Source organism: Lissotriton vulgaris, chromosome 3_1 (genome assembly GCF_964263255.1).
Source record: "Lissotriton vulgaris chromosome 3_1, aLisVul1.2, whole genome shotgun sequence".
NCBI lineage: Eukaryota > Metazoa > Chordata > Amphibia > Caudata > Salamandridae > Lissotriton > Lissotriton vulgaris.
In genome coordinates, this window is record NC_141689.1 from 1,726,816,776 (window position 1) to 1,726,835,685 (window position 18,910).

Sequence of the window (18,910 nt, forward strand, 5' to 3'; positions counted from 1 at the left end):
ATGAATGATGTAATATGTGACATCATCAGCAGTGGATTGCGGGTGCACGAAATATAGTTAGTACAAGTAACTATATAGGAGCAATTTCAATGGTTTTTAATGATTGAAATGTCCAGCTAACTATAACACCCCTAAAACTTATAGTTTTTTGAGTGAACTTCAAAGGTTTTTTTAAAAGCTAATTCCTAACTATATAAGGCTTGAAACCTATGGTTTTTTCAGTGAATTTGCAAGGTTTTTTAAATGCTAATTCCTAACTATATGGGGCCTGAAACCTATGGTTTGTTTAGTGAATTTGCAAGGTTTTTTAAATGCTAATTCCTAACTATATAAGGCCTGAAACTTATGTTTTTTTAATTGAATGTGAAAGGGTTTTTAAATGCTAATTCCTAACTATATAAGGCCTGAAACCTATGGGTTTTTCATTGAATTTCGACGGTTTTTTAAATGACAATTTTTAAATGTATTAATTTGTTGTTTTTTTATACTGATTTACTACATTTTTGCAGGCAGGTGTTCAGAGGGGATGCCCTCTTTTTACAACACTCTGCAGCGCAACCCCTGGTGCATCTGCAGAGGAGGAACTAATTCCCCTTGCATACTGGGGGTCCCTGGGGGGCAACTAGCCCACCAGGAGCCTCCAGTATAAGCCGGGGGCTGCATTGCAGAGAGGTGTAATGAGGCCATACCCTTTTTTACACCTCTCTGCAAGGCAACCCCCAGGCGTGTTTGCAGAGGGGGAACTGATTCCCCTTGCATACTGCGGGTCCCTGGGGGCCAACTAGCACACCTGGAACCTGCAGTATGCGCCAGGGGGCGGTGTAATGAGGCCACACTCTTTTTTACACCTCTCTGCAGCGCAGCCCCTGGCGTGTTTGCAGAGTAGGAACTAATTCCCCCTGCATACTGGGTGTCCCTGGCGGCCAACTAGCCCACCAGGAGCCTCCAGTATGCACCAAGGGGCTGCGGTGCTTTGCCCCGGGGCGGCAGTCCCCGGGGAAGTGTGGGGGGGATTGTGGACCCCCCGCACTTCTTTATCACTATGCCCCGCGATTTGGTCCCCCCGTGGGATACATTTTTTAAAAACAGACCAGGTTTTCAAAAAAAAAGTGGTCCTTTTTTGTCCTTGTGGGACCACCTGGGCAGGCCTAGGGTGTCAGGGTGTATTTACCTTGCCCCCTTTTTGTGTTCTTCACTTTTGTTTTTTTGCTTTCTTTTGCCTTTGTCTATCGAGCACAAGATGGATGCTAACACTTCCTGGTTAGAAGTGTTGACAGCCAATGAGCATGCAGCTTTCTCGGGAAGGCATGCTGATTGGCTGCCACTGTCTGTCAACACTAGCACAAGATGGGTGCCAACACTTCCTGATTAGAAGTGTTGACAGCCAATGAGCATGCAGCTTTCTCGGGAAGGCATGCTGATTGGCTGCCACTGTCTGTCAACACTCCAAACCAGGAAGTGTTGGCAGCCATCTTGTGCCTCGGTAGAACGAAGGCACAATAAAGCAGTGAAACAAAGGTGCAAAACACGCAAAGGGAGCAGGGTAGAAGCACCCTGACCCCCTAGGCCTGCTCAGTGGGTCCCACAAGGACCCCCCAGTCCCCCAAATTGTTAATATTTTTTTTAATTGTGATATTCCGAACGATTGAATATGACTTTTCTTGAGAAATATTTGGATTTGGATTATCATGTCCTATACTTTGGAATTTTTGAAAGACTGACTTTGAGAATGCTATAAATTACTCAAGTCTGCCCGAATTGTATGGGTAAAATTGATACCTAGTCACTTTGAATAAGAATGTACTTACGTCTCGTCTAACATTTGGAAGAAATATCTAGTTATATGACAACAGGATACCGACATAACTTGATGGAAATAAGAACGCCCTGAAGAAGTTCTGTTGTACAGAACGGAAAGCGTCGGCTGGCTGTGTTACATAAACCTAAGGAAAATAAAAGCATTTGAATATACACCAAGATTCAGTGCTTCAATAAGGACTCTAAGTGATATGATTTGATTGGACTTGTTGTGCAAATGGTGCTGTGCCAAACTTTGGAATATTCTCCACTACTCTCTACTACTCACTCTCTACTACTCCACTACTCTCTAATACTCATTCTCTACTACTCATTCTCTACTACTCTACTACTCTCTACTACTCTCTCTCTACTACTCACTCCCTACTACTCACTCTCTACTACTCTCTACTACTCACTCTCTACTACTCTCTACTCTCTACTACTCACTCTATACTACTCTCTCTATACTACTCACTCTCTACTACTCTCTCTCTACTACTCACACTCTACTACTCACGCTACTGCTCACTCTCTACTACTCACTCTCTACTACTCTCTCGACTACTCTCTACTAATCACTCTACTACTCACTCTCTACTACTCTCTACTATTCTCTCTCTCTGCTACTCACTCTCTACTACTCATTCTCTACTACTCACTCTTTACTACTCTCTACTACTCACTCTCTACTGCTCTCTACTACGCACTCTACTACTTACTGTCTACTACTCTCTACTACTCACTCTCTCCTACTCTCTACTACTCACTCTACTACTCTCTACTACTCACTCTCTGCTACTCTTTCTACTGCTCTCTACTACTCTCTACTACTCACTCTCTACTCTCTACTCTCTACCTCTCTACCTCTCTCTACTAGTCTCTACCTCTCTACCTCTCCACCTCTACCTCTCTACACACGCACACATATACACATTACCTACTGGCGGTCGCCAGTAGGTAGTTATAGTTAGGATTTTTTTCAATGTTAAATCTGAAAATTCTATTTTGAATAACTTTGGCGCCGGTTGACGAATCTGCCTGAAAATTTCCTCAAAATGGCCTCGCGGCGTTCCGGTCCTTCCCTGAAAGTTTGGGGGGGATTCGTCAAGCGGGGGCCGAGATAAAAGGGGGGTCCCAAAACGCGTTTTCCCCATGTTAATTTCCATAGGGCGGTCGATTTCACTTTTAGCCCGAACGGCTGAATGGATTTCCACCAAACTTGGCAAAATTGTAGGGACTGGTAGCCCGATGTGCCTTTGCTATGTCTCAAGATATGTGCTCCAGTGGATTTTGAGTAATTAAGGTTCAAAAAAATATATATATCTATAGCCGCGCTCCGGTACGCGCACCGGTACGCGCACCGGGCGCTTACCGCGACTTGCGCGCAGAAAGCTGATTGGCTCTGGGGTGTCTGTAAACATTCTAAACAGTCCGGAGCGGCCGCCATCTTGTGTCTCGGTAGGATCGAGACACGAGAGGTGGCCAAAACAAAGAGGGAAATGACCATAAGGGGGCAGAGTAGACCCCCCTTGACCCCCTAGGTTTGATGTGGGGGCCATAAAAGGGCCCCGCGGAGCAAAAAAAAAAATAAAAAAAATTTTTGATTTTCGCGGGGTGAGCGCCCGGTACGCGCACCGGTACGCGCACCGGTAAGCGTACCGGGGAGAGTACCATGGGGAAAAAGAATGACAGTTTTAAAAGTAGCTGTTTAAAAAAAAAAAAAATTTGTTGTTTTTTTTTATACATACACATACATATATATATAAATGCATATGCATATATATATATGCATATATGTGTATATGTGTGCGTGTAGAGAGAGGTAGAGAGGTAGAGGTGTAGAGGTAGAGAGGTAGCGGTAGAGAGGTAGAGATTAGTAGAGAGAGAAGAAGAGAGAGGTAGAGAGGTAGAGAGTAGAGAGTGAGTAATAGAGAGTAGAGAGTGAGTAGTAGAGAGTAGTAGAGAGCAGTAGAGAGAGTAGCAGAGAGTGAGTAGTAGAGAGTAGTAGAGTGAATAGTAGAGTGAGTAGTAGAGAGTAGTAGAGAGTGAGTAGTAGAGAGTGAGTAGTAGACAGTAGTAGAGAGTAAGTAGTAGAGTGAGTAGTAGAGAGCAGTAGAAAGTGAGTAGTAGAGAGTAGTAAAGAGTGAGTAGTAGAGAGTGAGTAGTAGAGAGTGAGTAGTAGAGAGTAGTAGAGAATGAGTAGCAGAGAGAATAGTAGTGAGTAGTAGAGAGTGAGTAGTAGAGTGAGTAGTAGAGACTAGTAGAGAGAGAGTAGTAGAGAGTGAGTAGTAGACAGTAGTAGAGAGTGAGAAGTAGAGAGTGAGTAGTAGAGAGTAGTAGTGAGTAGTAAAGAGTGAGTAGTAGAGAGAGAGTAGTAGAGAGTGAGTAGTAGAGAGTAGTAGATAGTGAGTAGTAGGGAGTAGTGAGTAGCGAGTAGTAGGGAGTGAGTAGTAGAGAGAGAGTAGTAGAGAGTAGTAGAGTAGTAGAGAATGAGTAGTAGACAGTGAGTATTTGAGAGTAGTGGAGTAGGAGAGAGTAAGTAGTAGAGAGTAGTGGAGAATATTCCAAAGTTTGGCACAGCACCACTTTCACAATGAGTCCAATCAAATCATATCACTTAGAGTCCTTATTGAAGCGCTGAATCTTGGTGTATATTCAAATGCTTTTATTTTCCTTAAGTTTATGTACCACAGCCAGCCGAAAGGTTTCGTTCTGTACAACAGAACTTCTTCAGGGCGTTCTTATTTCCTTCAAGTTATGTCGGTATCCAGTTGTCATATAACTAGATATTTCTTCCAAATGTTAGACGAGACATAAGTATATTCTTATTCAAAGTGACTAGGTATCAATTTTACCCACACAATTCGGGCAGACTTGAGTAATTTATAGCATCCTCAAAGTCAGTCTTTCAAAAATTCCAAAGTATAGGACATGATAATCCAAATCCAAATGTTTCTCAAGAAAAGTAATTTACAATCGTTCGGAATATCGGTGTTTGGGCAGATATGATCCAGGGACCCCCAGTATGCAAGGGGAATTAGTCCCCCCTCTACAAACGCGCCCGTGGCGTGCATTGCAGAGAGGTGTAACAAGGGTGTGGCCTCATTACACTTCTCTGCAATGCAGCTCCCTCGCGCATACTGGAGGCTCCTGGTGGACCAGTTGACCCCAGGGACCCCCAGTATGCAAGGGGAATTAGTTCCCCCTCTGCAAACGCGGCAGTGGGCTGCGTTGCAGAGAGGTGTAACAAGGGGCATAGTCTCATTACACCTCTGCAATGCAGCCCCTGGCGCATACTGGAGGTTCCAGGTGGGCTAATTGGCCCCCAGGGGCCCCCAGTATGCAAGGGGAATTAGTTCCCCCTCTTCAAACATGCACGGGGGCTGCGTTGCAGAGAGGTGTAAAAAGGGTTGTGGCTTCATTACACCTCTCTGCAATGCAGTCCCCTGGCGCATACTGGAGATTCCTGGTGGGCTTTCAGGTGTTATATAGTTAGGAATTAGCATTAAAAAAACCTTTGAAATTCCTTGAAAAAACCATAGGTTTCACACCAGTTATAGTTAGGAATTAGCATTTAAAAAACCTTTGAAATTCACTGAAAAAACCATAGGTTTCACACCAGTTATAGTTAGGAATTAGCATTTAAAAAACCTATTAAATTCACTGACAAAACCATAGATTTCACACCATTTATAGTTAGCTGGAAATTTTACTGACATAAAACCATTGAAATTCCCACGTTATAGTTAGTTGGACTCACTATAACTTGCGCGCCTGTAATGCACTGCTGATGACGTCACATATTACATCACTCATGACATGGTCAGTGACATCACTCATGACATCACTGATGACACCATCCTTGTGACAGAGTGACAGACCTAATTTCAGTGTAATGTAACGCTTGAAACACATATTCAAAAATAGAAACAAACATTTTGAAAAAAATGGAGATACCCAAACCAGTAACAACAACCAATTCAGTAATTCCACCATCTATATACACATCCACTCATTCACCAACAGTTCTATATAGTCACTCATATATATACTCACTCATCATATGTAGTGATACACCTATACATCCTGTTACACATCAGCAGTCATCCAAAAGTTACTCACACACATACTCACACATGCAAATAAACTATTGAACATCCATTTATTTGCATATACATTTATACACACACTACCACCTTACTTCTAAGGAAACTTACCTATACTTACTCTCTTAAACAATCACTTATAGAAACACATACTTATTTAAACAGGAACTCCTACAATCTCTCACTATATATACTATACTCACTTATATACATCAATACTCACATATACTAGATTAAAACATATGTCGTTACTAATGAAGACACTAGTGAGACAGTCATTCACTCACTAACACACACATATTCACACTCATCCACCCATACAGTCCTGCACATATGCTGTCTTCAAAACACATACAAACAGTGAGTCAGTCACCAACCCCTGCAGCCACTTATACACAAAGAGAAACACTGATACAAACATTTAAATATTTAAACAATACTCGCTAATATATGTATTCATTAAGATACACGTAATAAGCCAGTTACCCAACCAATTTTTTTTAAAAAAAACATCCATTTACACACTTATTTAAACATTTATTCTTCCATCGACCTTTACAAATACATATATAAAACAAATTTATTTTTCAGAAAGACACACATTCACTGGATGGTGTCATCAGTGATGTCATGAGTGATGTCACTGACCATGTCATGAGTGATGTAATATGTGACGTCATCAGCAGTGCATTACAGGCGCGCAAGTTATAGTGAGTCCAACTAACTATAACGTGGGAATTTCAATGGTTTTATGTCAGTAAAATTTCCAGCTAACTATAAATGGTGTGAAATCTATGGTTTTGTCAGTGAATTTAATAGGTTTTTTAAATGCTAATTCCTAACTATAACTGGTGTGAAACCTATGGTTTTTTCAGTGAATATATATATATATGCATATATATGCATATGCATTTATATATATGTATGTGTATATTACCTACTGGCGGTCGCCAGTAGGTAGTTATAGTTAGGATTTTTTTCAATGTTAAATCTCAAAATTCTATTTGGAATAACTTTGGCACCGGTTGACGAATCTGCCTGAAAATTTCCTCAAAATGGCCTCTTTGAGCTCCGGTCCTTCCCTGAAAGTTTGGGGGGGATTCGTCAAGCGGGGGCCGAGATAAAAGGGGGTCCCAAAACACGTTTTCCCCATGTTAATTTCCATAGGGCGGTCGATTTCACTTTTAGCCCGAACGGCTGTATGGATTTCCACCAAACTTGGCAAAATTGTAGGGACTGGTAGCCCGATGTGCCTTTGCTATGTCTCAAGATATGTGCTCCAGTGGATTTTGAGTAATTTAGGTTAAAAAAATATATATATATGTATGGCAGCACCCCGGTACGCGCACCGGGGCGCATACCGGGCGCGCCACGCGACTTGCGCGCAGAAAGCTGATTGGCTCTCGGGTGTCTGTAAACATTCTAAACAGTCCGGAGCGGCCACCATCTTGTGTCTCGGTAAAATCGAGACACAAGACATGGCAAAAACAAAGGGGGGAATTGACCATAAGGGGGCAGAGTAGACCCCCCTGACCCCCTAGGTTTGATATGGGGGCCATTAAAGGGCCCCGCGGGGTCTCATAAAATAAAAATAAAATTTCGATTTTCGCGGGGGAAGCGCCCAGTTCTGGGAGCGCTCCTGAGAGCGTACTATTGGGAAAAAAGAATCACTTTTAAAAATTGTATGTTTATTAATTGTTCTTTTTGTTGTTTTTTTTTTTAAGTACCAACATGTAGGTATCAATGCAGAGTCTATAATTTAATATACATAGTTTCCTTTGTAGATATCTTGCATGTTGTTACAGAAGTTATTGTGGTATATGGAATTCATAACATAGTCTGTCAGGAAAGCTGAAACAACATTGAGGCAGGAGATGATAAAGAGATGTTAAATACACATTGGAGATAATATAGTGGGAGAAAGGAAGTAACTATGTAATGTCTGTAATGTAATGTAATGTATAGGCATTTATATAGCGCACTACTTACCCGTAGGGTCCCAAGGCACTTCGACCGCTGCGAAACCCTTCCTGGTTTCCCTGAGAGATGGTCCCTTAATGGGTATCTCCAGGGTGAGACCAGGCATCCCTGGCAGTCTGGTGGGGCCGTTAGTGAAGATGAGGCAAGCTAATGCCCAGAGTTGCCGAGTGTGATCGCTGATCAAAGTGGGCACCGAGGCGAGAGAATTATCGAGTCCGCTGACCCTGGTCCAGAAACCTGCCGCGCCGGGAATCGAACCCTGGTCCCGGGCCGTCCTCTGCTCTCGGGTCTGCCGCCTCTAACCAGTGAGCCACACTACTTCACTTGAGTAAACTTTCTTTGTAACACAATAAAGTTGCACAGTATATTATAAGTCTCACTTTATATTTTAAACATTTTTGATCTACTTGATGAATTACATATAAAAATGAATAATGGCTCGAACAATTTTTGATTATTAAATATAAACTTATTCTTCTGATTCTTTTTCATAATTTAATAAAACTTCTAATAAAATGTTGTCTGGAATCTCTTCATTTACATTCTGTGTTTCCATTGATTCCACACACTCAAGTAATTCAAGGTCCAGAGACTCATCCATAAAGTCAATGTTATCATTTTCAGCATTTTTTCCATCCTGGTTGTTGTTCAAAACAATTTCAAAAGATATATTCTTTTCTGCTTCCATTTTGTTGCTGTAAATTGCATAGAAAATAATTATATCAGTAGAGATAGGGCACTGTTGGGTTTAAGTTCAGACATGTAGTTTGGATTTTTTAACAGTGAAGTTATCTTTGGGCAGTGTATGGTATCAGGCTGGAATTTGAAATATAACAAAGAGTATGTGATGAAGCCTAAGTAAATTTATAATAATACAAGGGAAGCCTAACTCAATCCATAACTGTAACAGAGAAGCCTATCTCAATCTATAACTATTACAGAGGGATAGTATATAACTAACAGAATATTTTTTCTCAAATTAACTTAAAGTGCACAATATACTTCACTTTCCAAAATAACAACTTACCTTTGAGAAAGCAGTTGAAGTTGTCAGTGTTATTTCTTTTCAAATGTACTTCAGGAAGCAGTAGTCAAAATGGCTGTGTTTCCTTCTCTTTTTTTTATTTATTCATGTACATAACCAATCAAATGTCAGGAAATAATCGTAGAAAATGAAAGAAACTTTTTAATTGGTTGTAAATTCTCATACTTCATATGTGTTTTGGTCATGTAATTTACCTCAGGATATTTATTCAGGCCTGTAGCCTATATGTCTCAATGGAATTCCACCAAATTTTGGCAAATGGTAGGGACTGCTATGTAGTAGGGCTTATTCTACATTTGATGAAAGTGTCTCCAGTGTTTTTTCTGTAAATTACTTTCCCACCTTTTTTTATGGAGTGCTTACCGGTGCGCGCTCCGGTACGCGTACCTGCAGCGTAACGGGAGTCCTCCATTTTGTGTTTCGGTACAATTGAGACACAAGATGGAGGGCAAACAATGTCCGGAATGGGTAGAAGGGGGCACCATAGACATTTCTTGATCCTCTTTTTCGCGGGGGGAGCGCCCGGTATGCGCACCGGTGCGCGTACCGGGAAGCGTACTTTGGTGAAAAATAGCGAAAAAAGTTAGAAAAAGATAAACGTTTTGAATGATCATTGGTAGGGTAGCTCTGAAAAGAGCTTTTGGGTTCTGTGGCTGATTTAGGTACCTACAAGTAGGTTCCAATGCACAGTCTTAAATTCAGGAGGAAAATTCTATTCCCCTCATCTGAGAAGTGCACACCATCTCCTCTGTAGATGTCTTGCATGTTGTAACGCAAATTATTATTGTATATTGAACCCATTCCACAGTCTCCCATGTAAGCAGAAACAGATGTATTCACATGTTTCAGTGCTTTCTCAAATTGTGGACAAAATTGGTTGGACCAGTTCCATTTCTGTCTTTGGCAGATATTGGAATATACCAAGGCAGTTTGTGGAAAAAGTGTCCTTAATTGATCAAAGGTGTCCTTTAAAAGCATTTGCAGACCAACCCCAGTCATAGTGCCCAAATCATTTCCACCACAGTGTACTATTAAGAGGTCAGGGTTTGGCAGATACAAAAAGGTTTTCACCAATGGTATCAATTGATGACATCTCAATCCTCTCTGGCCAATCCACTTGATTTCCACATTTGATAAATCAAGGTTGTGATAATTTCTGCTTGCTGCATACCTTTGAGCCCAGTGGATGTAGCTATGTCCAATAATCCATACAGAATACATGATGAGCGAAGGTTCGGGTGCAGTCAGATGAAGTGTGGGAATGAAATGGCAGTTGGAACAGTAGGAGTTTACAAAAAAAAATTGTGGAGTTTCACTGCTCTTGAATCACAAGCAATGATTGGTGGATTCAGATAGTTGAAAACTGAAAGTTAGGGTGCATGGTTGTGTTGTGTGAAAGAAGCAATTTGAATGGTTAAGAAAAAGTCACTAAAAGCAATAATGCCCTGGATAAGCTGGTGTATTGAGAGGTCAAACATCCTTGCTGACTTAATTTGCAACATTGTAGAATAAACTTTTGAACCTGAGAGTTCAGTTAGGAGGGAGTTGCTATGGTAACAGATAGAAAGGTCTGAGAGGGGGAAGGGTGTTGGTTTGAAAATAGTGAGGCAAGACTTTTGATTGGTTGAAATAAGGTATATGTGTGTAAAGTTAGAGATTTTCTATGCCAGTCTTGGTTTCAGTGTATTGAGTGCACACCTTTTGCTCTGCTAAAGAAATATTTGGAAGCAGATAGTGAAGTTTCAGTAGTGAAAATAATTCCTTGTACATAGGATCTTTGCTGTGTTTCTAAAATGTTATTCAAAAAATGATTTTGGCTGCAAATCAATGGCATTTTCATTTGGCCCTTATTTATGATTGCCTTGTGCAGCCGGTGCATCACTTTAAACATGGGAAATAAGTGACGCTCTGGTGGCGCAAGACCTTCATAAATAAGGCCCTGAGTTTGTTTGCTGTTGGTTTGTGTCTTACTTTTTGATAATGCTTGCTATGAACATTTGCCAGATAGTGGATTTGTATTTTGGGAAACAGTGAGGTTTCAAAAGTGATATTGAGTGGTTGTACTTAGGTTCTGCGCAGTGTTTCTAAAATGTTATTTAAAAAACGATTTTGGGTGCAAATCAATGGTATTTTCATTTGACCCTTATTTATGATTGCCTTGTGCAGCCAGTGCATCACTTTAAACATGGGAAATAAGTGACGCTCTTGTGGCGCAAGGCCTTCATAAATAAGGCCCTGAGTTTGTTTGCTGTTGGTTTGTTTTTTGCTTTTTGATAATACTTATTATGAACATTTGCAAGATAGAGGATTTGTATTTTGGGAAACAGTGAGGTTTCAAAAGTGATATTGAGTGGTTGTACATAGGTTCTGCGCAGTGTTTCTTAAATGTTATTCAAAAAACGATTTTGGGGGAAAATCAATGGTATTTCTGGTATTTACATTTAGCCCTTATTTATGATTGCCTTGTGGCACCAGTGCGTCTCACGGCCCTCTCCCATCATTTGTAAAGCCCTGGGGGGTGGTCCCCGGGGCTGGGAGATCCGTCACGGACCTGCTATTTTAAATATTAGTGCCCCGGGGAGGTGGCGGTCCCCAAGGCGTGTTCCCTGCCACACAGGGTTTTTTTTTATTTTAAAAAAAAGGCCCCGTTGGGGTGCCGGTCCCCTGGGCTGCGTGGGGGCCAGGAGCCCCTGCACACATTTCATAATAAAGCCGTGGGGGCTAATTAGAAAAAAAAGCAGAGCAGGTTTTTTTTTGGACGAATCACCCCCAAACTTTAAGGGAAGGAGCAGAGCGGAGCAGGCCATTTTCTTGGAGAATTTCACGAAGATTCGTCAACTGGCACCAAAGTTATTCCAAGTAGAATGTTGCGGATCTCCTATGGAAACTAGGTCCTAACTATAACTACCTATATATATGTGTGTGTGTGTGTGCGTGTGTGTGTGTGTGTGTGTGTGTGTGTGTGTGTGTGTGTGTGTGGGTTTGTGTTACTATCCTTGTGGGGACTTGGGTGTGATAACACACTCACGCTGTGGGGACTTGATTGCACTGTGGGGACCTGAACCCAGGTCCCCACAAGGCAATGTCTTCTAAATGATAAAAAATGGCTTCAGGAACATCTGTGTCAATTTTTACAACTTTTTAAAAAATTGCCTTGTGGGGACCTGTGTTTCATCAAGTGTGTTTATTCTTCTGCTCGCTCTGCCCCCGTAGACAGGAGGCGGTACTGCAGTCTTAAACACACTTTGCATTTAAACACACTTTTCTTTGCAGAAGGATAGACTAGCTGCAGAAAGGGCAGATATTTTAAAGGAAAAACTGCATAACCCTGTGTTTATCCAAATATTTTAAATGCAAATTAACCTTTTCTGTATTTATCAAAATACAACTTTATTTACAAGAAGTATTCAATTTAAACATTTTGTGTTTGAATAATATTGATTTTATAAATATTGCTGAAAGCAATTTGGGTCAGTTTTGAATACCAGAATACTTTACTATTACCATTTGATTCTAAACTGTAGTTACAGAGTGATGATGCACTACGCTGCAATACAATATAAACTGGTTTTATCATTTTTGGGGAAAAACTCAAGGCATCATGAGTTGTTTTTTGTTGAGCAGTAGGTGGTGGTATTCTAGTCTATAAAAAAGGTGCAAGGCTAGTGCTTATATCAGGAATCCCCATTCTTGTTCATTTGGCATCATTGTACTCATTTAGCAGCATATCTTCCTTGTGCATGTTACCATATGGGTTACAGGTTCTTCTCTGAGTACCACTCTTTTTTGGTGTACATGTATAGAACAACCCCACTGTTCTCTGTTAGGTTGGTGCAGTGAAACTGCCTATATGGTTTAGGCCTAATTACAGTTAGAATGTGTGCACCTTTATGTGACACCTCCTCTTTGAGCACACTGCAAAGCAATGTGCCCCAAAACACGATGAGCCCACCTCTCTTGTCATACCCACATGACACAAACACACTTTCCCTACAGGATCCCAACAAATATAACACTCTGCCAACATGCACTCCCCCATGATATAAAGTACTACTTGTCTGAAAATGCTCTTTGGTGACCTAGATCAGGCTTAAAGCACTATATCATTGCAATAATATAATAAAATATTCCTACTCAGAATCCAAATCTATCTATACTTTAGGCATGGACCCCTGCCTTAAGTGCTGCTACTCCACTATACTCCAGTAAACCTACGCCTTCTGATACTCTTATAATACTACTGTACCTATACCATATTACATGCACTCCTAACTGTACACAGGAGCAGCTACCACCACCTATACATTCGTACCTGTAGTCCGGCCTATACTCCACCACCCATAACCAAATCAATAGCCTAATACATTTACCAAAGTACAGGCATAGCTGCCAACACCCTAGTAGCTCTTGACATGCCTAGCATCCTAGCTGTACCCCTTACCCGACTTTGGTACAGCTATGCTTTCTAATAGAAGGCTTCTACCCCAATAATAATACCCTTACCTTTACCCTACAGATTCTATCCTACCTATATCCAAATTTCACTACCTTTTAATATAATTTAGTATGTCTACTCAAACCATAGTACTTCTATCCCTACCTAGACCCTACTACTTCTACTCCTGCATTTACATGCCAAACTGCCAATATGCCATTTCTGTTAACCCTGCCACTTCCCTGGTATGCTACTCATACCTATACCCTAGTATCTCTCCCCCTACATAGACCATAATACCTCGACCCCAACTACTTCCAAGTAGTTCTCATTGCAGAGAAGTTCTTTTTTCAGTTTAATGGCTGCACACAGGATACAGCTTTTTTAAGTTCAAGGGGCCTCATTTATGAGAAATGACGCATCGCTGCGTGAAAGCAGCGACGCGTCATTTCTCAGTGTGCACTCCTTGCGACATTCCTGATGCGTCATATTTAATGTATGATGCATCGTGTCGCAAGGAGTTAGATACGTCAGTATTTCTGACGTATCTGTAAGCGCAAAAGTGATGCATTGCTGGAGTGTGTCACAAAAGTGACGCAACTCCAGCAATGCATCCTTTCACATGGGGCAAGCCCCATGTGAAAGGGCCTGCGTCAGTCTTACGCCTGCTGTGAGGCAGGCGCAAGATTTTGACGCAACGGCGTCCTAAAAGTGACGCAGTGAAATCTTATAGATTTCATTGCGTCACTCCTACGACTCATCCTTGCGTCAATACACCCCTCTTGCATACATTATACCTGGCTCAGGTATAATGTGGTGTAGGGGTTTACAAAGTGACGCATCTACCTAGATGCGTCACTTTGTAAATATGGCACAACAAGGCGCATTTTTTTACGCCACTGGTGCGTCACAAAAAGTGATGCACCGGTGGCGTAAAAGTGACGCACAGCCTCATAAATGAGGCCCCATATTTCGTGCTGTGCCATTTCCTGCTTCTTCTGAATCCTCTTCCTCTCTGTTCCTCAAACATTCCTCTTTGCCAAATACATCTATGTATGTGTGTGCACGCAAATAAATACTTGTCACTCCATACATGCCACAAATATTGGCTTTGTCAATGCTCGTTTACTTATAGAAATTGTTGATATATTGGTAATTTTACGTTATGGGTGCGCAGCGTTCTAATTTTTCACTTGGGCAAAGGAGCACCTTGTTAGTTTGCTAGCTTGTTGTGTAGCTATTCGGTAATGTGCAACAGGTTGAAAGAAATTTAGTTTGCGTGCATGTTAATCAATAAGTGGTTACAAATATAAATGTGAAAAGGCAACCCACTGCTTATAGCATTCATTTTTACTTTTATACAAAACTTAAACAGCATGAATAATGTTGTCAGAGACAAAAATTGCATAAACGCACATGATTTTCTAATCTTGGGAAAGCCAGGAATTTAAACTATGCAATGGCAAACAGACATATTGAATGCTACAATATATTGTCTTCTTCCTATTTAAAAGCCAGCAAAAGACATGTATAAATAAACCCTTTTGTACAAGGAACCCCAAACTATTCATTAGCACTTTTAACCGAACGGAAACGAAATGCAGGGCCTCTGCCCCGGGATGGCCACTCTGAATGTAAATGCCCGATCACGCATCAGAAAAGGTCAATTAGCATCACAAGAGACTGTGGCTGACAACACCTGAAGCGCATGAAAACTCCCAGAGTGGGGGATGGGTTATCCTGCAACCAATACACCTTGAAACTAAGCCTACAGTGCTGCAGGATAGCAGCATTGAATGTGGGAACTTTATACCCGGACAGAAGCAAGTGCGCCCGAGAGAGACTCGCAGTGATCACTGCTGTGAGCTTCGTGTAATTTTATAATCACAGACAGCAAATTAAAATATAGCATTGATATTTGACAAAATTCCACGTACATAAGCACGCAATTGTTCTTTTAATTATTACAGTTTAAGCCTGTTTGTTATTTTAATTATTACAGTTTAAGCCTGTCTTAGACTTGGTTGCAGGTGGGTCAGATTTTGCGATCTGTTGAAGGAATTACAGATGAGCCACTTTTACAGACTCAGCAATCGGAGTTTTTTTTCTTTGTTATGTTTTAAAAAATGATTTCCTTTACTGATTTAAAATAGAGCTGTGGATGAGCGACTGCATTACAAAATATTCCTGTCATTTGGGAAAACAGTCTGGGGGAAGAAATATTGGTGACATACAAATTCAGCTATGGAGGTGGAGAGCAAACAAAAGCAGCAGAAATCGAACCATAAAAAAAGAAATACAGGAAGAGGAAGAGACAGGAGAAGGAGAGTGTGGAAAGACCAATACCATTAGAGAAATCCTGTAAGTGAGGTAAACATGCACACAGTAGACACAGACACATGATCTGCCTAGGAGAAAGCACAAGGTAAAATGAAATGTAGGGAACTCTGAAAGAGAGACTGAGACTTTGCAAATATTAAGAGCGGATGGGCAGACACAGAACGCTGATGGTTAACAGGAACAGCTGGGAAAGAGGAACAGATATGGAAGCAAATGCCGAGGAGCACACATTGCAGTGAATTTGTCCCATGCCAAACTTAAGTAGATTTTCCACTCCTGATTTTTTCCTTGCATTGAAACACTTGTGGTGCTTTTTAAGTAATATGCTAAACAAGATTAGAAATATTATGATGTAAAAAAGAATTAGATGAGCAAAGACATACTGGATGCCGCTCAGCCTGAGAGCTTTAGGAACTGCAATTGAAAGCTGAGATTAAAGAGGAATTGCAGTGTAAGAACTATTAATTAACTATTTGTATTGATTTTTGTGTGGAAACACATACTCTCACCTACACCCAGACTAGTCGTTGAGAATTACAGAATTCCCCAAAGCATATACATGTGCATGGCAACGCTAACCTACCAATCCAATAGCCCACACCCTCTCTGCCATGATTTCCCAATCCCAACTCTGTTCAGGATTGAACCAATGCTTTCAATGACAAAAATATTGGGTGGCAGCATGAACATTCCATAATAGGCAATCACTTCAGTCCTGGCATCTTCTTCGTTGCCATTGGGGGGAAAGAGCTCTCAAATAACTGTGGCATGGAAGCGCTCCAAATTCTGCTCATAAACCCTACTAACAAGGTGAGCTGTCCGAATAATAGACTTTAGGTTTTAGTGACAGAATACGTTTCTCAATTGTTAGCAGGTTGCACTCTTATCTGCGTTTTGATTGTCACCTTTGTGAAAGTGGTGTCAAGGTTGTGAGGCTGCACCAGTGGGATCGGATCTCAGGGGATCGGAAGGTAGTTTGTGGGATTATTTGGACAATAGTGGGTGCCTTTTACAAACCTACATATTTGATAGATTCATAGGTCCATTAAAGAGGGAGTAATTCACCAAGCCAACATTCCTGGTTCTGGGGGCCCATGATGGTAAGTTCCTCAGATTTTTAAACATAATTTTGAATCCTGTAACCAAATGATAATATGGGCAGTAGTTCAATCAAAGGATGGCCAGAATGGCTTGGGTCAGACAGAGACACCAGAAACTACTCTAAATATATATTTGGCGAATTGAAATCATCTTGGTTAATCTTTATCCCTGTAATAGTAGAATTAAGGAATACATATTTGACCAACAATTCCAAGGTCAGTCCGAAAATAACAAGAGAGACTGGAAAGCCAGGAATATCATTCCTATGAATAAAAAAAATGACATGATCTGCTGTTGACTCAAATGCTCAGTTTGATGCATTATAACCGGCCATGACCCATATGCTGGACATTAGGCCCAACCGTTCCCCTGAAGCTTGCATTTCAAAAAAACAAATGTTTCCCAGCTGAATGATTTCTCAGCACACAAGAGCCATATGGCACTCTTACATGCATGGAGCATGTTCTTAACTGGATGAAATGTCTGTTTGATGTTGTCACTATACTTCTCGACACTAATATATCAAGTTTTATCTGGGTCACTCAGTTATAGTATAGCAGGACATTGTTGTGCTGCCACAAAGCAATTAAAGAGTTTGCTATTTAGATTAAGCAAGGCTATCAGCTAGCAGCAGAAAGGACAGATATTTCAGAGGAAAAGCTTCATAACTTGTGTTTATCCAAATATTTTTCATTCATATTAAACTTTTCTCTATTTATTAAAAATAAAACTTTATTTACATGAAGCTATTGATGTTAGAATTGTTGTATCTAAACATTATTAGTGGTTTTATGAACATTGCTAAAAGTAATTTAGGTCAGTTTCAAATCGCAGCATTCTTTGCTGTTGCCCTTTAAACCTTATTTGTAAATAAACAATGATGGTGCACTGCACTGTGATTCAGTATAAACTGAATTGATCATTTTTGTGCACATAATCAACAGGCATCAATGCCTATTGTTAGATTGTAATGTCCGTACCAGGAATTCAGAATTGTTATGTTGCTTTTCCTCAGTTTACATATTTATATGCACAATGCAATATGTTCTTTTAGATGATGGCTAGAAAAGTGAGTGACTAGGCTTCCACTTTGCTACGGGTTACGTACTTGTAGACTGCAAACTGAAGTATGTTCTTATAAAATTAATGAACTTCTTAGAAGATATATTCAAATATCATATCTCAATATGCAATTACATTCTAATCATTTGAATGGCTTAATTTAAAAACTTCATAAAGCTTTGCAAATAAGCATTGGCAAATCCAATAGGTCTCACCTATGTGATAGCTAATGACTTTGGCAATGGGTTTTAGCTATGTTGTATACCATTGCAGCTGCTGTTCAGCAAGGCTAAAACTTAGTAGCATGGAGTGGGGTGGGATAGGGTAGACAGGAGAGGGGTAGATTGGGGTATAGCAGAATAGGATAGATTGGAATAGAGGGGAGTGTGGTAGACTGCCATACATTGGAATGGGGTGAAGTGGGGTAGAATGGAGTGGGGTGGATTAGGGTAGATTGTAGTGGGATAAATTTTAGTGGAGTGATTGTAGTGGGGTAAATTAGAGTGGGGTAGTTGGGTAGATTAGCATGGTACATTGGACTGGGGCAGACTGAATTGGGGTGGGCTGGGGTAGATTGGGGTGGCATGTGGTGGATTGGGGTGCAATAAGGTAGACGGGTGGAGTGGGATAGATTGGAGTTGAGTAGATTAGAGTGGGGTAGATAGGAGTAGGGTAGAAGGGGTATATAGGGTGAATTGGAGTGGGTAGATTGGACTGGAGTGAGGTAGATTTGAGTGGCATGGTGTAGTATGGAATAAAGTGGAGTGGGGTAGAGTGCCTAGAGTACAATGGAATGTGGTAGATTGGGGTAGAGAGGCATCAAGTCAATTGAGCGGATTGGAATTGGTAGATTGGACTGTAATGTAGTAAATTTGAGTGGCATTTGGTAATTCAGAGTCAAGTGGAGTATGGTAGATTGGGTAGACTAGAATTGAGTTTGGTTGGTTTGGGTAGGGTGGACTGGAGAGGGGCAGATTGGGTGGATTAGACTGGTGTGGGGTAGATTTGAATGATATGTGGTAGTATGGAGTGAAGTTGAGT